Source organism: Carassius gibelio, chromosome B19, assembly GCF_023724105.1.
Source record: "Carassius gibelio isolate Cgi1373 ecotype wild population from Czech Republic chromosome B19, carGib1.2-hapl.c, whole genome shotgun sequence".
NCBI classification, from domain to species: domain Eukaryota; kingdom Metazoa; phylum Chordata; class Actinopteri; order Cypriniformes; family Cyprinidae; genus Carassius; species Carassius gibelio.
This window is the reverse complement of record NC_068414.1, coordinates 14,218,273-14,242,968: the sequence shown is the minus strand read 5'-3', so window position 1 is coordinate 14,242,968 and position 24,696 is coordinate 14,218,273. Positions and strand designations below refer to the sequence as shown.

The 24,696-nt window shown below is 38.4% G+C and overlaps 3 long non-coding RNA genes across 6 annotated transcripts; 2 read left to right on the top strand and 1 right to left on the bottom strand.

Moving 5' to 3' along the window:
- Positions 1–1,410: 1,410 nt before the first annotated feature.
- LOC127979634 (uncharacterized) lies at positions 1,411–3,340 on the top strand. The gene is made up of 3 exons (XR_008158825.1): positions 1,411–1,534; positions 1,656–1,746; positions 2,087–3,340. It is a non-coding gene; the product is annotated as an uncharacterized LOC127979634 (long non-coding RNA).
- An 11,265-nt stretch (positions 3,341–14,605) lies between these two features.
- On the top strand, positions 14,606–17,779 carry LOC127979633 (uncharacterized). Of its 3 annotated transcripts, none has more exons than XR_008158824.1 (4): positions 14,606–14,856; positions 15,762–16,062; positions 16,189–16,474; positions 16,654–17,779. It is a non-coding gene; the product is annotated as an uncharacterized LOC127979633 (long non-coding RNA). The 3 variants fall into 3 exon arrangements; XR_008158823.1 differs by having other exon boundaries at positions 16,189–16,799; positions 16,903–17,779; XR_008158822.1 differs by having other exon boundaries at positions 16,189–17,779.
- Positions 17,780–20,258: 2,479 nt separating this feature from the next.
- On the bottom strand, positions 20,259–23,615 carry LOC127979632 (uncharacterized). 2 transcript variants are annotated; one of them, XR_008158821.1, is made up of 5 exons: positions 23,315–23,615; positions 22,020–22,467; positions 21,749–21,881; positions 21,267–21,397; positions 20,259–20,702 (listed from the first exon to the last, which is right to left on the bottom strand). It is a non-coding gene; the product is annotated as an uncharacterized LOC127979632 (long non-coding RNA). The 2 variants fall into 2 exon arrangements; XR_008158820.1 differs by having other exon boundaries at positions 21,267–21,386; positions 23,315–23,598.
- Positions 23,616–24,696: the final 1,081 nt, after the last annotated feature.

The following is a 24,696-nucleotide window of genomic DNA, read 5'->3' as shown; positions in this document are numbered from 1 at the left end:
AGAGATTACATTATACTCTTCATCTGCAAATAATGACAGCATATACTGTATGCTTTGTAAATTGGCTTAATTTGAAAACTCACTTGTTTCTGTATCCTCTGCTTCCACCTCTCCCTGGTCTCTGGGGTGGTTGTACTCCCCCCATGTTACTGGTCTCCTGTGGGGTGACGAAGGGGTCAAGGAATCCCAGGATCCTCCACTTCTTCACTGACCCTGCTGCTGACCCACTCCTCTTCTCCATCTTCTTCCTCTTCTCCTTCAGGTACGTGTCCCTGAGGCTTTTCCACTTTTTCCTGCAAACGTCCTCTGGATAAACACATTATTCTACAGTAGCTGTATATTAGGGGGAAATTAGTTGTAAAAAAAACGTTGGGAAGGCTGCTGGTCTATAAACGTGTACGTGACTCAAAGGTAAAATGTGTATTTACAAATTATCAGGTTCCCCAATCTCCTCACCAACACTCTTCCAAGCGAGGTCCTTTTTATTCCTGTCTCTATAGAAATATGAACTTGTCTCATATAGCTCCGGGTGACTGCTCACTGATAATATCAGTCGTTCCTCCATGTTGAACGAGTGACTCGCAGTATGAACGCAGCACAGGCAGTGGACAGAATAGGTGTCTGCTCCCATTATTCCAATACCTCCCACAACACTCTTCCTTCCTTTCCTTTTCCCCTTCTGCATGGCAGTGGAAGTTTTATGATCTCTGACCCTTTGTTAAACCACCTCATTCAAGCTATTCAGAGTCTGTGTAAGGATGGATTCGCCATTTGAGAAGATTCTCCTCTCGCATCAGAAATAGAAATGTTAAACGTGTTTAAGATTGTGCCCAACAGTTTCTAAGTGGTTCAAACAGAATCCAACTCTGTATGAACCATGTGTGTGCCATATGGTACCAAATAATAATAATAATTATTTTTAAATAATGTAAATTTTTGAATGAAGTGCTTAGTTTTGCAAAAGATCTGAGATGATCTGATACTTTAGTCACATGTCATAATTAATATCATGACACACTAATGCCTAACATGCATGTTCATTTAAATAATTGGGGCGGCAGTGGCTCAGTGGTTCATGTAGGTTGTCTACAAACCGGAAGGTTGGTGGTTCGATCCCTGGCTCCACCTGACCAAGTGTCCAGGTGTCCTTGAGCAAGACACCTAACCCCAGCTGCTCCCGACGAGCTGGATGGCGCCTTGAATGGCAGACACCGCCTAATGGCCTAATGGTTAGAGAGTTGGACTCCCAATCGAAGGGTTGTGAGTTCTAGTCTTGGGCTGGACGGAATTGTGGGTGGGGGTTGTAAATGTCTTTATAAATCGCATTAATATTCTACACAGTATATATACAACATATATAACATTTTATATTAATATTTTACGGCATTATATATTTAACAGTGTCGCTATGTCTGTTCCGCTTTTATTTTGAAAAAGCGCTGTTTTCTTCTTCGGATGTTTTTTTTTTTTTGTGACGCTAAACTTCCGCTATTCTCTCGTCACAATGTGGTGTTCACATATCGTCGGAAGAACGGTAAAAACCTTTAAACACTCAAGTTATTTATCATGTTCATCCATTTGAATCTTGTAAAGAAAGAGTTTACATTGTAATTTACTTTATTATTTTTGTATTGCTCGTACATGTTATTTTTAAGAGCTCCGAACTGTGAGGGTGTGTCAAGCTAGAGCACATGGTAGCTGATGGCAGAAACTCTTAGATTAGCGCCCTTGGAAAAGCGGAATGAGGTATGAAGGAAAATATGTGGAGTTTGTATTATTATCAAAAGGGATATTGTTTAAGGAAAAAAGAGAATGTCAGTACTTCATTTGTTTATGGGTTTATTGCACACGTCATCAATATAAAACGTATATTCTTTCTTCAATTATAATATATTCTGTTTAATTTAAAAGAAGCATGTGATATTTCATTTGTCATAAAGGCTTAAACACACTTCATATTTCATATTGGTCATTTGTTAAAATAATTTGTATTGGGTGTAAACATGATTAATATGTGAAGATTATTTATATGCAAATTATTTGTGAAACTACATGGAAGCATTTTGTATTTCTGTTTATTCTGTAGTTTTCACGGTGTCCAGGTGCATGGTGCTCGTTGAGAGGAAGAAATAAATTGACACCCATTTGAAACTCTCTGCGTCTTGATCAATCTATATCCGAGGGGCCGCTACAGTGAAAACTCATCGCTGCACCAGCCCTGCCATCTCTGCTGAGAAGTTGAGGCCATCACATCTGAGGTCCAAACACCAACCTAGTACCAAGCCAGTTTACTTCGCTTGCATTCAACTCCTGCACACAGACAAGACTTAAAATGGACAGCATACTTAAGGTACAGCTAGACCTGCAAAAAGAGACACTGGATGCCAAGGAGCAAGAAAGCTGAAAAGGGACCATTTCTACACACATGCTTGCAGCATAACTGAATGACTTAATAATAATATGGTATTATAAGGTCAAAATATCTTGCAAACTAATTCTCCGTTCTTAAAGCTTCTGAAAATGGTGAAAGAAACTAGCCCATGCTTTTCGTTCATATCTGTTTATGAAAAGGTTAAAAGGAGTGTTTTGTTGTTACTGTTTTAAGCTAAAAATCCTTTTAGATGTCCATTATCTATTAATGCGTAGCATAAACATTACTCTGTAGTAAAGGATAACTACAGCTTACAACTGTAAATTCAGGCGTTGGACAATCAAAGGCCACACTCGACTTAAAGCAGCTGCACAAACAAACAAGATGTCACTTAAAGATACACCTTGCAGGTCCAGCTCACGAGAAAGAAAGCTAACAGAGAAAGGCCAAGAGATGCATGAACAAGACACCAAAAAACGTGAGAAAGCATTTAACAAGTCCTATGACACTTGGAAGCTGGTAGCTAGGGAGACTAGGACAAAATTAAAAACCCTCTGTTCATCAGAAGACCTTATTAAATTACAGCAAGACATTCAAGCAAAGCATGATGGTGTAGCCCAGCAGTATGAACCTATACTTCGTAACAGTAACACCACACCAGAGATTGTAAAGAAGATGGATGCTTGTGTTACGCTAACAAAAGACATTCTTGACCTTATTAGTAACCGTCTAGAGACTGTTAATCAAGAATATAATGATCAACTTGAGAAGGAAAGGGTAAGAGAAATCTTAAACAAAGATGAATATGGGTCTGTCTTTGGCCACACTAAAACTGAAATGGTAAGTTCAGCAAAGTCACCGGAGAGATTGAGCAACCACTCCAGCTCAGCCAGTACTCACAGCAGTAGAGTAGATGCACAAGCAGAGTTTGTGGCTAAGCTGGAACAATCAAAAGCCATAAAAGAAATCCAAGCTCAGCAAGCACATCTTCACAAGTTAGAAGGTGAATGGAAACTTAGAGAAGCAAAAATGTTAGTAGAAATGAAGCAAAAAGTGGGAAATGCAACAACAGTTGGAACAAGAGAGATCCAAATTGCAGCAGTTACAAGCAGCAAAAGACGTTGCCATAGCAGCAGCTCGTGTGAGAGCATATGACAATTTTGAAGGGTTTGAGAACCATGATGAGGAGATTAATGACCAAACTAACTCTGCTTGCTACAGAAATGAAAATGAACCTCGATTAAATCCTGATGCTGCATCATTCCAACCTCACCAAACTGCTCCTGAGGTGACAATGGCCCAGGAGTCTGTCAGTCTAGCCCAGGCAATCGCCAGCTCATTAAGCATGAACCGCTAGCCGGTCCCTGAACCAACTACGTTCCGTGGTGACCCTCTACAGTTTACAGATTGGAAGATGTCATTTATAGCTCTTATTGACAGAAAACCCCTCCCACCAAGTGAGAAGATGTTTTATCTAAAAAATTATCTTGCTGGAGAGGCGCGTAAAGCAGTAGAAGGTTTCTTTTATCGAGATTCAGAAAGTGCATACAATGGAGCATGGAAAGTCTTACAAGACAGATATGGGAACCCGTTCATCATACAAAAAGCTTTCCAAGATAAGCTCATGAGATGGCCAAAGATCAACACAAATGATCCACTAGCACTACAAGAGTTTGCTGACTTCCTCCAAGGCTGCACTGAGGCGATGCCTCACGTAAAAGGACTAGCTATCCTTAACGATTGTGAGGAAAACCACAAGTTGCTCAGAAAACTACCAGAATGGATCGTGCGCAAGTGGAGTCGAGTTGTTGTGGAGGAACTTGACACATCCGGAAGCTATCCAGATCTTGCATGCTTCACAAATTTCCAGAGCAAAGAGGCACGGATAGCCTGTAACCCTATTGCTTCTCCATTGTTGATGAACTTCAGGGCCACAAATGAAAGATCACCAAAGAGAGCCAAAGCTCTCAACACAAATACACAAACAAAGAGTTTCGCTCAGGAGAAACAAGAAACAAATGGCAGTAAACCAAAATCACCTTGCTTCATGTGTAAAAGTGAAGATCATAACATCACCAAGTGTCCCACCTTCGCAGCAAAGAGTATTGAAGATAAAAAGGCATTCATCTGTGAAAATCGGCTCTGCTTTGGGTTCTTGAGGAAGGGTCACATGACCAAAGATTGTAAGAGACGACACACATGCAGCATATGCAGCCGTCGTCACCCAACCTGCTTGCACGATGACAGGAAACAAAGACCTGTGGAAGCAACAACGAATAGTTCCACTTCCACAGAAAACCATGCAAGCTTGGAAACTCACAATGTCGTATCCCATGCATCAACGCAACGTTCTTCAGCTACCTCAAGTATCGTCCCAGTCCTTGTGTCTTCAATACAAGAGCCACACAGAGAAGTACTTACGTATGCAATACTGGACACACAGAGTGAATCAACGTTTGTCTTAGAAGATGTACTTGACAAACTGAATGTTGATGCCCAACCAGTAAAATTAAAATTGAGTACTATGACGGCTATTGACACAATCATATCTAGCAAGAACGTCCGTGGTCTACAAGTTCGAGGACTGCACTCTAAGGACCACATTCAATTACAGCAGGCCTACAGCCGTGATTTTATACCAGTGGACAAATCCTACGTTCCAACAAATGAAACAGCCTTACTCTGGCCTCATCTCAGACATTTGGCAGATAAGCTACCACCCCTTCTAGACTGTGATGTAGGGCTCCTGATAGGATATGACTGTCCAGCAGCATTAACTCCTCTTGAGGTTATCATTGGAGACAAAAATCAACCGTTTGCACAGAGATCAATACTAGGATGGAGTATCATAGGCTCATCAAATCCTCACCTAGACAGACAAGGAAGTCAGAGCTTTGTGCATCGGCTCACAGTAAAAGAACTGCCAATTCCATCGACAACAGATGTTCTAAAAGCCCTAGAATCAGACTTCACCGAGAGAACATATGAAGATAAATATGTGTCCCAGAACGATGTTCATTTCATACAGTTCCTCAGTGACAACATCATGCAGAAGAAAGATGGACATTATGAGATGCCCCTCCCTTTCAAGGGCAACAGTCCACCCAACCTACCAAACAACAAGAAGCTAGCCACAGTTCGCCTACAGTGTCTTAAGAAGAAGTTAAAGACCAATAAAAAATATTATGATCAATACAAAACATTCATGGAAGAAACAATTAGCAAGGGTGATGCAGAGCCTGCCCCTACAACATTTGCAGGAGAGACTGAGTGGTACCTTCCGCATCATGGCATTTATCACCCCAGAAAACCAGACAAGCTGAGAGTTGTATTCGACTGTTCAGCCAAATTCCATGGTGTTTCTCTAAATGACACTTTACTGACTGGGCCTGATCTTATCAATCCTATGGTAGGAGTTCTCTGCCGCTTCAGGAAGTAGGCTGTAGCGATCATCTGTGATATCGAAAGAATGTTTTATCAGTTCTCTGTCACTCCTGAATCCCGGAATTATCTGAAATTCCTCTGGTGGGGAGGTGGAGATTTGGAGAAGGAACCACAGGAATACAGGATGGCAGTTCATCTCTTTGTAGCTGCCTCGTCTCCAGGATAGCCAACTTTGGCTTGAAACATCTGGCACGCCAACACAAAGCTACCTATCCACTAGCATCAACATTCATAGAGAAAAATTTTTATGTTGATGACGGGCTAGTCAGTGTTCCATCGGTCGAGGAAGCCAAGAAACTGATCACTGAGTCACAGGAGTTGTGCAAAAGAGGAGGCCTACGCCTTCATAAATTCAACTCTAATGAGGAAGCAGCCCTCGCCTGCTTAGATCCTTCAGAAAGAGCAGCAACCATTGAACCTCTAGGACTGGATCCAACTCCATCGGAGCGTGCACTCGGCATTCAATGGTCGATTAAAACTGACACTTTCAGTTTTAACAGCAGCTTGAAAGATCAGCCTTCCACCCGGCGTGGTTGCCTTTCTGTCATTGCCTCTCTTTATGATCCACTTGGATTCATTGCTCCATTCAGCCTAACTGGAAAGCGTATACTTCAAGAGCTGTGTCACAGAGGCATTGGATGGGATGATCCACTACCAGAAGATATGAGGCCACGGTGGGAGGAGTGGATAAATGGGCTTCAGAGGTTGAAAGAGGTTTCAATTCCGAGATGTTACCACCGATATGACTTCCATAACATTGTCAGAGTAGAGTTGCACCATTTTTCGGATGCCAGCTGCGTGGGATATGGTGCATGTTCTTACCTCAGGTTAAAAAATGACAAGGATGAAGTCCATTGCAGTCTCGTGCTGGCGAAAGCAAGGGTTGCACTCTCAAAGGTCACAAGTATCCCCAGACTAGAACTTGCAGCAGCTGTGGTTTCTACGAAAGTCAGTGTCATGTTAAAAGGTGAACTTGACATAAAGATTGATGAAGAGGTTTTCTGGACCGATTCAAAGGTGGTGCTTGGGTATATTAACAATGATGCCCGTAGGTTCCACATATTTGTTGCGAACCGTGTTCAGATGATAAGGGATAACAGTGATCCCAGTCAGTGGCATTATGTGGACACCGCAGAAAACCCGGCAGATCATGCTTCCCGAGGTCTTAGTGCTTCAGACCTTCATTCAACAAACTGGCTTCGAGGACCGAAGTTTCTCTGGGAGAGTAATTTACTTCTAGCACCCAACGCTCCATCAGAATTACTTGTTGGTGATCCTGAAGTCAAGACAATTCAGGTGTTTGCAACAGAAGTCAAAAACTACAATGACATCCTCAGCCGTCTGTGTCAGTTTTCCTCCTGGACAAAAATTCTTAAGGTGGTGGCAAGAATCAAGAGGCTGGGGTCTAAACAGAGACAACACAGTGAGTATGTGACTGTTAAGGAGATTGAGAAGGCTGCAGATGAAGTGATTAAGATTGTACAGCAGCAAGCTTTCCCCGAAGAGATGCTTCAGGGTAAAAAGGACCTTCCATATTCAAGCTCTCTTTTCGGTCTCGACCCTATCTGGTCTGAAGGACTCCTCTGTGTTGGTGGCAGATTGAACCAGTCATCGCTCTGTCATAAAGTCAAGCACCCAGTCATCCTAACGAATAGCAGCCACATTTCTAAGCTTATTGTGTCTCATTTTCACGCTAAGACATGCCATCAGCGTCGAGGCCAGACTCTAATGGAGCTTCGGGCCAATGGATTCTGGGTAATTGGTGGGAGCAAGTTGGTTGCTAAGGTGATACACACTTGTGTGCTTTGCAGGAAACTGCGAAGGCCAACAGAAAGACAACAAATGGCTGAACTTCCCACAGAACGCGTTGAAGCCTCGGCGGAAGATACGGCGTGATTTTCACATGTATGTACTCTAGAGCTGTTCATATTGAAATGCTCGAAGATTTGTCAACAGACTCATTCATCAACTCATTGAGATGCTTCATCAGCCTGAGAGGAGCTGTTCAACAACTTCGCTGTGACCAAGGCTCTAATTTTGTTGGCGCAAGGAATGAGCTCAAGGAAGCACTTAAACAATGTGACATTAAGCTTCTGGAAATCTTCCTGACAGAGAAGCAGTGCGAATTTGTCTTCAATGCTCCCTCTGACAGTCCTGCAGGTGGTGTCTGGGAACGCCAGATCAGAACTGTTAGAAATGTGCTGAATGCCGCCTTTGCACAGTGCCCAGGTCGACTTGACGACGCTTCCCTCAGAACACTGCTATATGAGACCATGGCTATCGTTAACAGCCGCCCGTTAACAGTGGATGGGATAAATGATCCACAGGCACTGGAGCCTATAACACCGAATCATCTCATTATGATGAAATCTAAAGTTGCTCTTCCTCCTCCTGGAGTATTTGTCAAGGAGGACCTGTATGCGTCAAAAAGGTGGAGAAGAGTTCAGTATCTCATCGAACAGTTTTGGAGCCGCTGGAAAAAGGAGTATCTGCTGAACATATCCTTGAGACAGAAATGGCACTCACCTCAGCGCAACCTCAAAGTGGATGACATTGTCATTATTAAAGACGATAACCTCCCAAGAAATCAGTGGCAACTTGGACGGGTGATTGAAACTGTTCAAAGTAGTGATGGCTTGGTTCGTCGAGTTAAAGTGCAAGTTGGTGAGCGGAAACCTCATAAAAAACAAGATCCACCCTCCAAGCCCTCAGTTATTGAGAGACCAATCAAAAAATTGGTGCTCCTCCTAGAGAACTGATTAAAAGAAAGCGATTTACAACACTGCACAAACTGCTTTATTATGCATGATGCCATATAGTTACGCCTCTGATAGCTTAACTTCAGGCTATTAATTTCTTAGCAAGAAATCCTGCACAATTCACTTACTCTTTGTATATTTGTTCATTCATTGTACCAGGATTTGGTGGGAGTGTAAATGTCTTTATAAATCGCATTAATATTCTACACAGTATATATACAACATATATAACATTTTATATTAATATTTTAAGGCATTATATATTTAATAGTGTCGCTATGTCTGTTCCGCTTTTATTTTGAAAAAGCGCTGTTTTCTTCTTCTGATGTTTTTTTTTTTTTTTGTGACGCTAAACTTTCGCTATTCTCTCGTCACAAGTACTTCATTTGTTTATGGGTTTATTGCACACGTCATCAATATAAAACGTATATTCTTCTTCAATTATAATATATTCTGTTTAATTTAAAAGAAGCATGTGATATTTCATTTGTCATAAATGCTTAAACACACTTCATATTTCATATTGGTCATTTGTTAAAATAATTTGTATTGAGTGTAAACATGATTAATATGTGAAGATTATTTATATGCAAATTATTTGTGAAACTACATGGAAGCATTTTGTATTTCTGTTTATTCTGTAGTTTTCACGGTGTCCAGGTGCATGGTGCTCGTTGAGAGGAAGAAATAAATTGACACCCGTTTGAAACTCTCTGCGTCTTGATCAATCTATATCCGAGGGGCCGCTACAGGGGTAGTGCATGAACAGCTCTCGCTCCACCTTCAATACCATGACTTAGGTGCCCTTGAGCAAGGCATCGAACCCCCAACTGCTCCCCGGGCGTGTGCTGTGTGTGTGTGTGTGTGTGTGTGTTCACTACTCTGTATTTCGGATGGGTTAAATGCAGAGCACAAATTCTGAGTATGGGTCACCATACTTGGCTGAATGTCACTTCACTCAATTAGGCTTTCTTCAGTTAAAATAAATAATCGGTTCACATTTGATTAGTTAAATGTCCCATTTACGCTGATAAAATCAAATCTACACAGTGGTGTGCTTCGATCAATTGATCAAAATACTTAAGTGCCCAACAATAAAGAGAGATTCATATCTTTATTATTGATCATTTTTATTATTCACATGTTTTTTCATATATATATTACAATATAAGCTTAACCAAAAATATACACTGATTAAGACATAGCTCTTTCTTAATATAACATTGGCTATTTGACTCTGGCGAAGCTTGAAATCACTATCATTATTGAATGTGACTGATCTTCAGGAAACTGCCTGGTGTGTTCCTGGTCGTGTGGTGCAGAGGTTTGGGGTGGATTTGAGGATGGCGTGCTGGACTGGCTCTGCTGGGTGAAGTTCGTGGTCCACGAGGAGGAGATGGACACAAATTGGAGCTGAACCGCACGGGTGTCACTGTGAGCAGAGGCAGTGATACATGCCTTTGCACAAATGATATGCCTGTCAGATGTAGGCCATGCACCGCGTTCACCTGAAGGCAGGACAACAACATGTTTTATATTATTATTTACATCTGCCATATAATTAATGTTGTTTACATTATTAGAACATGACAAACTAGTCTTAGACTCAATATCAATGCTTTAATGCCCCCTTGTCTAATTCCTACTGACCTGCTGGTATAAATGGGCCGTCAGTGCGATGCAGAGTTCTCGCGTCTCATCAGTGGAGGCTTGCTTGGCGTCCCAGATTTTGTTCACACTCTGCTGGAAACGGTCAAACTTGCAGAGCTGAGAATGGACTTTTTTGAACTCCAGTCCATCCCTTAAATTTCTGGTGGCCTTGAAATTTCCATCGAGCGTCTTCCTGTATAACAGATTAAACATGCAATGAGCCAAATGAGAATTTTTTAATGGAACATTATAAAATGATTTACCACAAAATATATAATCAAATAAACCATTAGCCAATGGAAGTTTTTCTAACCTTAACTGCTTAATTTGGACATGTTTGATGTATCTCCGTAAAAGACATCCAAGACGCAGCTCAACACTCTTAAGTGTCTGATTGACGGTTCCTCTGCACAGGTTGTACATTTCAGAGGAAATGTTGTTATTTTGAAAAGCTCGATCCAGCTGCTGGAGGTTGTTTTCTTGAGCTTTGATGTCAATTATGAACGATGGGTCTTTCATGCTAGCATGAAGCAGTTTGTCTCCGTCCTCCTCGCTGTTCTTCATGTACTGCTCCTCAATGCTGCCCGAGACTGCAGAATCATATTTGTGAGTCTCAGGTTTCTCAGACTTCTGAAATGAAGGCTTTACTTGAGTCTGAATTTTGGGCAGTTTTACAGACGAGGAAGGATGGGTGTGGACAGAAGACAGACTTTGACGTTCTACCGCTGACATAGCACAAACTTTTGTCTCCTCTACAGACTGTGAAATCTGAGAAAGAGCAAAAGATCTGACAAGGGATGGACGTTGGAAGCTACGAGGAAATGGACTTTGGTGGTCTTCCTGAACCATTGTCTCTTCAAATGATGTCTCTGTTCTCTCCATCGTCTCTGCATCAGCTTGTGTCTCTTCAGATGATTTGACATTTACCTTTTGCTCTGTGGAAACTTTTGTCTCCTCGACAGATCGTGTGATCTTGGGGAAAGCAAAAGTCCTGGCAAGGCCAGGAGGAGACGGGTCATCAGCAGACGGACTCTGGAAGTCTTTTGGAGCTGTGTCTAATATTATCACTGGTCTATCTAGTGGCAACACTTCGACATTTGTCTCCCGTAAAAGCTCTTTGACCTGAGGGAAACCAAAATCATCTGCCTTGGGTTTCACAGGAAAGGCAGGCAATTTTTTCACCTTCTGCTGCTGACCTGCAGATCCATTTTGGTGCACAGGAGAAACTAAGACGTCTCTGTTCACATCTCGAACCACCTTTCTCGCTTTCTGAGGTGTCTTGAGAGTCTTCATTTCCAAGCAGTGATCTTGAAATGCCTTGTTGAGGTTTTCAATGGTCGCTGCTGATAGTTTTAGTGCCTTGCTTGTGGCTGGACTGCAGGAGGATGATTTGGTGATGCTATTCAAGGCGTTGATCAGATTTGATGAGTATGTTGATGCAGCGGTTGAATTTGCCTTCAATTCTGCTACCGTGGGACAAGTCGGCAGAGACTGAATGCTTTTAACTACTTTGGCATCCAGATCTTTTCCTGGTTTACCTGAAAACCAACACATTTTACACTGTAAGCTAAGTTGACACAGCATTTTAGATCACACTGCAACCAAAGTGATTCAGATATGCTTTTTAATGAATGATGGTGTGTGTGTACATTAACTTACCTTTTGCCTTCACGGTCAGAACTTTTTTCGAGGCAACCTCCTGCATTTTTCTGAAGCTCTCTCGAAGGCGGCTCACATTGTTTGCCATATTGGCCTGGAACTCATCAATGATCTTCTGCAAGTCCTCCAGCCACTCCATGCTGAACATGGATTTCTCCACTTTTTCAATCTCCCATTCTAGCGATTCCTCTGCAAGAAGTAAAACATAAATATCGTTAACTGTTAAGTACAGTTAGATGATATTAAGAAGCAGATCAATATATGGCTTAGGGCTGCACAGTTTATCAAAATGAAACTGAAATCGTGAATTGGCTTGTTGTCACTGTCAAATCTCAAAGGCTGTGATTTAATTAAATATATGCGCTGCTTGTGTCAAAGTCAAGTGCAGATCTCATCTCTGTATCTGATCCCAATTTGGGGCTTTAAAGTAAATCTGTAAATGCATTAGGCATCATTAATTTTTCCTGAAATGCTTGTCAACAAAAGAGAAGTTTTAAGGGCTTTCTACAGTTCTCCTAAAAAAATGAAGGTTAAAGGTCGATTGTTGAATGTTTAAAAAGCCATGAATATTATAATTGATTTTATAGTTTTAAACACTAAAATTATGAATGTTTTTTTCTATTATTTTTTTTATTTTAATAGCAATTTAAAAATGTTACTTTTACTGGTTAATCAGTTTGCAATGCATTAAGGTACAACTGAATTGAATTTATACATGCCTAAATATGAGTATCTGAATCATTTGTATTCTTTTTTTCTTTTTTTTTTTTTGAAAAAAGTTTTTTTAGTTTTTTTTGAGGGCTTGAAGAATCAGGCCAATTAAAGACCATTAACTTGACCACTCTGTTCGACTCATTGGTCTGAGTAGGCTACTGAACTACATGTGTATAAGTGTATAACTAAAACCAGATTACTAACGTATATAGTTAAATCGCTCCAGCAGTGACTGAAACTCCTCCTGGCGCTCTCGGGCTCTGTACTGAAGGTCCAGGAATTTGTTCATCAGCAGTTGATGTTTCACAAGCCTGTCAGTACAGTGACTGGAGGAAACATCCTCATCGGATGAGTCCAGAGATGTGTTCCTCAGCGACATCTCTGACATTTCATCCACAACTGAGGACGATGAAGATGATGATGAAAAAGATGTATTCTTGTTAAAAGCCATCTCTGATCCTAAAGGAGAACTCTTGTTCTACAGAGATTTTCAACAGTTCTCGTTTACACAGTTCTGAGAGAGATCGCTCTTGAGCCGTTTGATAATATCAAACTGAATTTCTGGTCTTTTTTGAAAAGACGATTAAGCAAGATTTTCGTACTCGTTCAGACAGATATTCATTCACTGATATTACTCGCATAACAAGCGACGATGAAATAAAATTTTCCAATTCCAAATCAGCTTTTATAGCGGCCCAAAGTGACGTCATCCACGAACATTCCATAGTGACGTGTCAGAGTTGCCCTGGCAACCATTGATTGCTATTGAGTAAACAGTAAAGCTCTCCCCGAAGCCATTTTTGGGATTTTAAATTAATAGGAAAGGCTCTTTGTATTGTACATTACACTTACAACGCAAACTTCATGAACAGCCAGGTAAATTAGTTCTTTAAAGTCGCGAATTTTACCTGTTTAATGTAAAGTGTGAAATAATTATATTAATCTTAATGAGCAAGCATTAGACATCAGCGGACAGACGAGACATTATTAATATTGCAAATATCGGTTTGAAATCTGAATACAGGGGCTTTATATGAGCATGATATAATTCGCTTTGTGTTATAACATAATTATGTTGTGTGCTAAATGTTATAATATACTTTGTTATTAGCATTAGCTACTATAACTTAATGTGCATCATTCAGAGCTAACAAAATTAAACAGTCTTTGAACTTTAATTAACACGTGACGCAACATTATAAAGAACTTAATTCCTATCCAAATGTAAAACTTTAGCTGTTGTTTCTCAGATTCTCCTGTGTGTGGACCTAAATATTAATTATTGCAATACTTGTTGTATAGGCCTTATTGTATTCGAATCGCATCTGTTAATAATCCCAGATATATGTCCATGGTTAACGTTTCATGCCAACAGAAATATTTTGTGTTAAGTAAATACCTGTGTCGTCTGTGTGCACACTTCGTTTACGACTCCCGCATCGCTTGTCCGCAAAAAGACATTATGCATAACGCGCGAACTACGCGAAGAAACAATAATTTGCAGTCATATTTTCAAAAATATCCCTTCCCGCCTGTATCGGGTCATTTTTGGTAAAGTTATCGGACGTTTGGAAAGTATAAAGTCGTGTTATTTGACTGAAGAGAACGGGCTGAATGCGCTCATGTTGCTGGGGCGAAATTACTTGACTCGAACCCTGCGAACAGAACAGACGTTAGGTATTTTATATAAAGGTTTTATATAAGATATAGATGCAGTAGGCTATGCAACTGAAATATTTTCTTTAGTCTTATATTTTAAATCAATTCTTCCTGTCCGTTGGGCGTTTCCTTTGACCAGCAGCAGTGGAGGAAAATGACAGAGAAGTGGAAAACTTTTGAGCAGAATGGAGATGTGTACATTTTACTTATTTTGCCTAAATATTTTTATTTATTTATTTAGTACTGCCCTTCAGAGGCTACAGAAGATAGTTACATTTTTCTCATAAGACAAAAGAACCCCCTTTTTTCTTTCTGTAGCATCGGTGAGCATTTGAACCTTATGTCACCCGATTCGAACGTTATCACTCGATTGAATGGGGCGTTATCAGCGGTTATCAGCCCATAGCTATGAGCCAGGAGGGGCCTCCTGCGCCTACTAGTAGGCTCAGAAGGCCGTGATCATCCATCCAAATGGTTGATCACCAACAAATATACAAGAGAAGACTCCAGATCCAATCCCAGAATTCCTGCTCACCGGTAATCGGAAGTCTACTGGACGAAAGCGGCAACGTTGCGATATTTCCTGCTTAATATTTTCAGGTAAGACTATTAAAATTATAAAACTGAGCATTTAAACTGTAATGGAAAACAATGCATACACTCGTATTGCGTGTCATTATTGTTGACATGAGATAACCGTATTGCGATGTGTCTGCAAACGTTATCGCTAGACAATATTACGTTATTAGCGTGTCTTTATGTTAACGTTGCATGCTTTATGTGAGCATTAACGTTGCTAATATGAGTGTGTATTTACGTCTGAAGCTAATGGGGGAATTAAGTTTCGAGTTAAACTGTCAACATGACTTTTTACACTCTTACAGGCTATTGTGTATGCTCGATAACGCCTCACTGAAGCCAGATCATAGGACTAATATAACCCATATTGACTTGAGAGAAATCTTAAACACAAGACGTATTTTACGGCTGTTTGGAAACCTTGCGATCTTGACTAGAGTGTAAAATAAAGTTCTGTGGGTTTGGACAAAGCTTGGCTGGATTTGATCCCATATCAGGAAGCTTTGGATCTGTCTATCTGTCTGGCTGTCTTTCTATCTATATACCTTATAAAAAAAATACTTAACAACACAATATAACACACAAGTGTTCCCTTTATTTTTTTGAGCAGTTTATATATATATATATATATATATATATAAACACAAGATATATATATATAGCTAGCTAGCTGTGTATCTATCTATTTATATAATCTATCTATAGATGTAGATCTAGCTTGATGTGTATTTATCTATCTATCTATCTATCTTGCAATCTATATATCTAGTTATCTAGCTAGCTGTATCTAACTATCGCACCAAATATCCCTCATCTGACTGCATCCCATTTTCACTCATGTGTTTCTGTCTTTTAGGCTGTGATAAGAAGTACGGTACGGGTTGCACTTTGCTTTATGTAATAATTGCCAAATATTTTGATTTCAGATATGGGAAAAGCTCTTAAGATGACCACACGTTTCAGGAACGTTAAAATTAAGTTGGTGAGGAGGTCTATTGCGGGCCCTGCAAAGTTTTCTTACCTCAGTCAAGGTCTTCCCCAGCCCAGCTACAAACAGACCCACCCTTCAGACCCTTCTATTACATCTCAACCTGCTGAACCTGATGATGCGACACAGAGCTGTTCTGAGAGTGCATACAGTAAGGCAAAGAAGAGAGAGCTTCATGCCTGGGATGCAGTCAAGGAGGAGATGCTTAAGGTGTCGTTTGAATGTCGTCGGAATCCACTGTAAGTCGCTTTGGATAAAAGCGTCTGCTAAATGCATACATTTTAATTTAATTTATACTGATATGTTAGTCTCTATAGTAGTACTAGGTTATGTTTTTATGTTATTTTCCTCTTTATATTTGGCAGGACGGCTCTGCACCGTTACAGTCTAGATGTGTGCGTGTGAACCAGAAGCCTGCACTCTGCTGAGATATGGGCTCTGACCAGCAACAGCCACAAGCCCCAGACAGACAGCCTTCTCCATCCCTCTGATAGAGCTTTCTGTTTCTCTGTCACTGGAGGGTCAGGTTTCTATTGAGGGTTTTTGCAACACTCCATATCCCATTTTAGGCATCACCACTTCCGACAAAGAAGTTTGGTTAATATTTGCCCACAATTAAATTATGGAACCATATGCCCAGCATGTCCAAAGGTTGGTTATAATTCTAGCGTGGTTCTTGTTTGATTAAATTAATGGCATAGAATTAAAATCTGAATTAATATCAAACTAAGTTAATTTGTTTATGTAGTATTATAATAGAAGTAATAGTATAAATGTATAAACCTGGTGCGGGTACACAACCAGTGTTACTGTAAGTGTTTGTTTTCCAGGCGGCTGGAGATATGATTGTCACATTGGATGCCAACTTTGGCCTTGTGAGGAATCAAAGCTCTGGGACAAGTGCGGTTGATCCATTACACAGAACCCGCATGAGTAATACCTGCTATCACATCTTGACAGCTCAAAGCCTCAAGAGGTTAATCATTGTTGCAGAATTTCATGGCCTAATCCATGAAATATTAATTAAACTTGTGAAAAAGATCACTTCCCATAAATCTATGTTTTCCTTAAATCTTTAGGACTGCAGTAAGCTGCTCTCATTCAAGGTATCTAACTGCTGGAAAGAAAATGACATCAAGCCATTGTGATGTTTCACCCACATGTACAAGACATTATAGACATATAATATAATATAATTATAATATATAAATAATTTAATTACTTTACTGCATTACTTGTGCAGACATGTTGTTTTACTAGGTCTGATCTCTTTTAAAGCTTAGGCACTGTATTTAAGCATACATATCACCACTAGTCTGTCTGTATGAGTACAAAATAAAAAAATAAACTGTCTATAATTGTTACTGTACAAGCACAGTAAAATATTTATATAAAATATATTGCACTACTGTTATTTTGCATAGAATACATTGTTCAACAATATTTTTGCACACTCATCCAACTGCATTTATTACCACTGTTCTCATGTTCCTGCGGTTCATAATGTATATATAATCCTTCATTGCTCTGTTCATAATGTACATACAATCCCTACATTGCATTCATATTTATATTCTGTATATACTCTGATCAATATTGTATATAGCAACTCCACTGTACATTCTGTATATCATAGCTTTACTTACTCTGCACTTTTATGTATATAAAACACTATATTCTTGCACTTCTGGTTAGATGCTAACTGCATTTCATTAGCTCTGTACTGTACTCTGCATAATGACAATAAAGTTGAATCTAATCTAATCTAAAAAAAAAAAATGTGTTTACCATAATGTAATATGTTATTTACTGTAATGTACAAATGTGGTCAATGTGTAGGAGGTGTTTTGTTTTTTGTGAGCTCACCATCAAAATCCCCTTCGACTGAGTTGAAATGACAATAAATTATTGGATCTTGAATCCTCTGAAGCAAATATGAGTTTGTAAAAAAATAAAAAATAAAAGGGAACATAGAGGTGTATTGACTCTATGAGTTACAGCCATATTTTCAGCCATGGCGTTCTGCACTTATTCACAGCTCATTTAAAGTCAATGAAAAGTAATTTACTTAATAAATAACATACAATGAATTTACAGTCATAATCCGTATGTGACAGTGTGCCACATTCAGTAGGTTCCTACATAACTGTTATTGGCTTGAAATTCTCCAGATCCAAGCCTATGTAATTTAACACATTTTTTCTCTTCTTCCCATTGGCTGTTTCGTTTTATTTTCACTTTCTTCTTTAATTGAATGTATATTACATTTAGTTTGTTCGTTGTTCGTTGCCATGGTGGTTACGCTGCTATCGCTGAAACCACGTGGCTTGCATAACGTACTTCCGCCCAAAAGTATTTTATTCACAAGACACTTTTTTTAAAATGATGAATTCAACATTTGTCCACGAAGAAACAACAACAAACAGATAACTCAACAATACGATATGTTAATATAACTTTTGCACATTTCTCCTTCGATTCAGAGAAATACATTTTTGGTAGCAGAAGGTTACGGAAGTGCATTGTGTTGTGGGCGGGGTTTGCGCGTTCTACATTTCGGCTAAAAAGTCTTAAATAAACAAATATATTTAGATTTTCTTAACGTAAATCATCTAGATGCAGTGTAATTAATAGATTGGTTGTACTAGATATTTGATATATTCAGTAGATATATCTTTTTACAACCCTAATTTCCAACCCTAATTCGCAAACCAGATACTACAACTGCAGTGCTTGATTTGTATCAAGCTGCACTGAGTAGCGATAGGGAATTGTAGTTTTAAAAAAAATCGTGTATTTCTTAGAATTGGATATTGCAAATAGTGAGTTGAGAGTACAGTGTGGAGTTTAGGCGGATTGTAAACATATCTGTGTAATCAGATTTTAAATGTCTAAATTTCAAATGGGTTCAAATTACTTTTAACCAGATTTGACAATATCCCAAGCTGTTGACTATTCACATCATAAATGAGGACAAGAGCTCTCTATAACAGTTAGTCCCATGTGTGTAGCCCTTTTTATTGCTTTATAAGCCTTCAAATATGCACCAAGGTGATGTTTAAAAGGTCAGTATTTCAAAACAGGAGCCATGTAGAATCTTCATACTTACATATGTTACTCTCTGGGTCAAGACCTTTATAACAATGTATATGGTTTAGCTCTACAACAAAGTTTTAATTTTCTCATTTCACATGCACAAGCCATCTCGGGTGTAGTTTCAGAGAGCTATTTGAAGGCTCAATAGCCATAGCCTATATAAAAAGAAGCTATTTGCTTGTTTGCTTGTTTCTGACTTTGTAAACAGATTTATGAACCCACAACATGACAAATACCCTGTCCGCACACACACACACACACACACACACACACACACACACACACACACACACACACAGAGAGAGAGACTCATTTTGCATTTCTGTTTGGTTCACATGTGGCAAATCTAATTATGGGATGGTTCCCCCAAAAATGAAAGTTCTGTCATCATTTACTCACCCTCATGTCATTCCAAACCTGTATGAGTTGCTTTCTTATGTTGAACATAAAAAAAGATAATTTGAAGATTGCTGGTAATGGCTGGTAAAAGTTAAAGTTTTTACAAGGTTTCTGAGCAGAAGATCATTAAATGTTTTCTCTGTCCATGTTACCAAAACTCATGTGTCATTTAAAAAGCATGTTTGAAAGCTTGTCAATTAATTTCTTTGCATTCATCTAGATGCAATGTAATTAATAGTTTGGCTATACTAGATATTTTATATGTTCAGTAAATATATAATTTTACAACCCTAATTTGCAAACCAGATAAACTAATCAGATTTAAAATGTATAATTAATTATATATATATATATATATATATATATATATATATATATATATATATATATAAATATAATTGACCGACAGCACTTTGAATTGAAATGTAGTCTACCCACGGCAGACAACTGCAAACAAAAGTGGAACACGCCAGTCCTCCCTCACATAAACTGACAATAAACTTTACTTATCTGAATCCAAGGAGAAACGATTGATATCCTTAACACAGATAAAATGATACCCTTCACATTTTCTCTTAAATGTTTATCATTAAAATAAAAGCGTAACAGTAATTGTGAAGAAAATACTTCAGAGTGGAAGTAAGCAATGCCATAGAAACCATTTAAATTTAAAATAAATAAATTGTAGTGTTCAGCTGTATACCAAAGTTTCTACAAGTACCAGTAACCATCTTTTCAATATATTTTTTTGCCAAGCATCTCCTACTGACAGCAAAACTGTGAAACATGTTAAGTTATGTGAAGCATCTAATCATAACATGAAATCATACTCTGACCCACTGTTGTGAATATTAAGGTGAGGTCCTTGCTAAAACCCAGCCCTACTGAACCAATGATGAAACAGGTGTATATATATATATAAAAAAACATGTAGACTCAATTCAGTACAATATAACTTTATTGGTCTCCACATAAGTCCTGTATAAAGGAGAACACATTGATGGTGCCAACAAACAACAATAATAAATAAAAATGGGGTGAATGAAAATAACAAAAAGATCACAATTTTCTTCTTACGTGTGAAGTGTGGTCATTACAATAAATTTGCAGCATATGTATGTATTGTGTGTGTGTGTTTGTATGGATGGGTTGGGGGCCGTCAACACAGTGAAAACAACTCAAACAAGTAACAAGATACATCTTCAGGGTGTTAGCATGGTGTCTTCACATTTGCAGTGAAGGCACATGTTCTTTTTAAAGCCACATGCTGTGTGTGACCATGATTGGCACACTGTGCACTGAGACCATGAATGCCACTTCTTTCTTGCATTCTTCTTCTTATCATAAAAATGGACGCGGCAGACACAGCACAAATTGCCTCCATCTACCAAAGAAAAAACACAAATATTTTGAAAGTCAAGCCAGTTAGTTTAAATCTTACTCGTCACTATATTTAAAGCAACATCTCAAAGGCAGCTTGTTCATTTTTAACTGTTGCCAAAGGAATATGTGGGTATTGTACATCAATTCATCTCAGATCTTTAGGAAAACTCTGGGTTTTTCGTTTCAGAAATGGATGTAAATCAAACCTGAAACAGAGGGGTAACTACATTTTAATTTAACAAACCTCATGACCACTTTTTTCTTCAGCTGCTTCAAGTTTGATATGGTGGTATGAGTCTTTGACAATTTCTTCAATGTGAGAATATTTGATGTTGATAGCCTTGTAAACAAAAATCAGCTGGAATATTTTTTTGTAACAAACTCATTTGAAATTATGATAAAAACTAGAGATAAACAATCCGGTTGTCTAACACAATGTTCTGCACACACCACAATTGCTGTTGATCATCCTTCCATCTAATACTTTAAGAATACCACTAATGCTTAGCAAATGAACCCCTAACTTCAGCTTCTTTAAGTGCATTGTAATTCGGGCATCCCTCACCTCAGGGTTTAGTGTCCTGTGACTGCCCATGTGCCCTCAGTGCTGCTGCCTCTTGAATGTATTTCTGCTTTGCATCTTCCCCCAATGTGGCGCACCTGCCCTTAATATCATTCATTGTGCCTGAGGAAAAACTAGATGCACAGAAAACGTAACGCATTAGTCAGCATCTCCTTTTTAAAGTAAATTCATACAACGACAATCAGTACTTGGGTTGTGAAAACCATTTATCTGTAAAAACTCTGTAAAAACAAGATAACGTGTAAAGTAGATGACCTGATGATTCTTTTCAATACACTCAGCATTCTTAAACTGATGAATGCAATTTGTGTGAGTGAAGTACTTCCCAAATACTATCATGAAAAATCTGTTTCATGACCCTCATAAACCTTATGTCAACAAGGCCACCATGTATGAAAAGAAACAATTTAGTATAAAAAAATAAAACTTTTAAACTTTTTAAGTCTTTAAATTTTGTTTCTCACCTTTGTTTTTGAATATGTCCCTATAAAAAAGATTGTAATCCGACAGCTCTCTAATGTGAACTTTGGCCTTTGATGGCCGGGGCTCAGACGAAGCATTAGTCATTTGTGATCTTTTGTAATTACCTATCCAGTTCTGAAAAACAAAAAAATAGCAAAAAGGTATTACACCAATTAAACCGAATGTTAACAAAACACTTCATTTATACAAGCAGTGCAGCAGAATGATTTATTTATTTGACATGATGTTTGTTAGTGTGGCACAAAAGTAAACCTTATTTCTACGACACTGGTGTCCAAACCAGTAGCTGATGCAGCTCTTGAATTCTGAAACAACTCATGTCATTCCATCCTTAAAACATGATTTCAGGGTTTCCTTTTGATTCCCATTAATGGGAGTTCTCTCTTGGTGAATAACAACAAAGAAAGAAATAGATAGTCAGTAATAAATCAGTAATAAAAAAAGACAGTGTTGCAGATCATACCATCTTTCTCAGACACTCTTGCCTAATGCTTCTAGATCAGCAACTGTAAGGCTAACCTCTCTGGGCCATCTTCAACCTAAAACACAAACAGAGAGAAACTTGCACAAGACAGATTTGTGAACAATAAATTCTAAACAGCCCAAAACCAAATTTTGGATAGTTCAACAAAGACATAGAGCATGGAAGTAATAAAACAAACTTGCCACAGAAGTCCTTGCAACCAGCTGGAGATGTATGCTGTAAAGGGAGACCCAAAAGTTAGGTAAAGAGACATTAATGTAACACAGGCAGAGAGACAGCTAATCAGACAGACAGACCTTTGGGTTTTATTTTTCAAGTTCAAGTTTAAGATAGATAGCTAAATAATATATATATATATATATATATATACACAGCTAGCAAGCTTTAGAGAGAGTGAGAGAGAAAGAGAGAGACAGACAGATAGACACAGACAGACAGCTAAATATATATATATATATATATATATATATATATATATATATATATATATATATATATATATATATATATATTAGATAAATTATATAAATATATACACAGCTAGCTAGCTAGTATAGAGAGAAAGAGAGAGACAGACAGACAGACAGGCAGACAGACAGACAGACAGATAGAGCCAAACCCACAGAACTTTATTTTACACTCTAGTCAAGATCGCAAGGTTTCCAAACAGCCGTAAAATACATCTTGTGTTTAATATTTCTCTCAAGTCAATATGTGTTACATTAAGCCTATGATCTGGCTTCAGTGAGGCGTTATCGAGCATACACAATATAAGCCGGTATGAGTGTAAAAAGTCATTTTGACAGTTTAACTAGAAACTTAATTCCCCCATTAGCTTCAGGCGTAAATACAAACTCATATTAGCAACATTATTGCTCACATAATAAAGCATGCAACGTTAACGTAACGACAGGCTAATAACGTAATATTGTCTAGCGATAACGTTTGCAGACACATCGCAATACGGTTATCTCATGTCAACAATAATGACACGCAATACGAGTGTATGCATTGTTTTCCATTACAGTTTAAATGCTCATTTTTATAATTTTAATAGTCTTACCTGAAAATATTAAGCAGGAAATATCGCAACGTTCCCGCTTTCGTCCAGTAGACTTCCGATTACCGGTGAGCAGGAATTCTGGGATTGGATCTGGAGTCTTCTCTTGTATATTTGTTGGTGATCAACCATTTGGATGGATGATCACGGCCTTCTGAGCCTACTAGTAGGCGCAGGAGGCCCCTCCTGGCCCATAGCTATGGGCTGATAACCGCTGATAACGCCCCATTCAATCGAGTGATAACGTTCGAATCGGGTGCTTATGTTCATTTGAGTCCCTCAGTTGTCCTCAGTGTGAATTGATGGATCTCAAAATCATAAAGTCACTTTTGCAAAATGTTCAGATATGCAGAAGATGCTGGAAAACCAGAGAACGTGCAAGAGCTGGGGGATTTTTCTGAAGAACAGAAGGCAGTTGAACTGCTCAGGACCAACGCAGGACTCATGAACAACTTGGATCATCCAGGAAACGACACAAAGTATTAAGATCGAAGGGTATGTAAACTTTTGAACGGGATCGTTTTTCTTTTTTCTTTTGGAGTACATATAAGCATCTGTTATGTGAAATAACTTATTCAGGATAGCATATAAAAAAAAATAACATGCTATTTTCATGAACTCTCTTATTTTGTTAAAATTACTAACATATTTGCATATTCTGCAAGTGGTATGTAAAATCATGAGCACAAATGTGAACCTGGACCACAAAAAAAGTCTAAAATGTAAATTTTTTGACATAATTTAATCTAAAGATGAATAAATAAGCTTTCCATTGATTTATGGTTTATTCGGATCAGACAATATTTGGCAGAGAAACAACTATTTGAAAATCTGGAATCTGAGGATGCAAACAAAAAACAAAAAAAAACAAAACTGAGAAAATCGCCATAAACTTGTCCAAATGAAGTTCTTAGCAATGCACATTACTAATGAAAAATAAAGTTTTGATATATTTACGGTTGGAAATTTACAAAATATCTTCATGGAACATAATCTTTAGTTTTTTACCAAAATTAAAAATAACACCCAGCCAGTGAAACCTTACACTCAAAGGGCAAAACCTCAGCCCAGATCTGCACAACTAAAGTAAAGGCATAATTCGAAAATCCAAACTGTTAACAGTTTGAAAAATCAAGAATAATAACAGTTAATAAGAATTATTTCTAAATGCTGGACTGTTCTCATTTCACTCTGCATATGGAACCTGGAGATTTTTTTAAACTTATTTCTTTAATCACACTCAAAAAAATTAACTTTAACTATTGTTAGTTTTAGCAACAGAACAGAAGACGGACGAAAGCGCGAAGAACGAAATACATTGAGGAGGAGAAGATGAGGATAGGTATGAATATTTCATAATTCTTTACCATCCTGTTAAATATCCC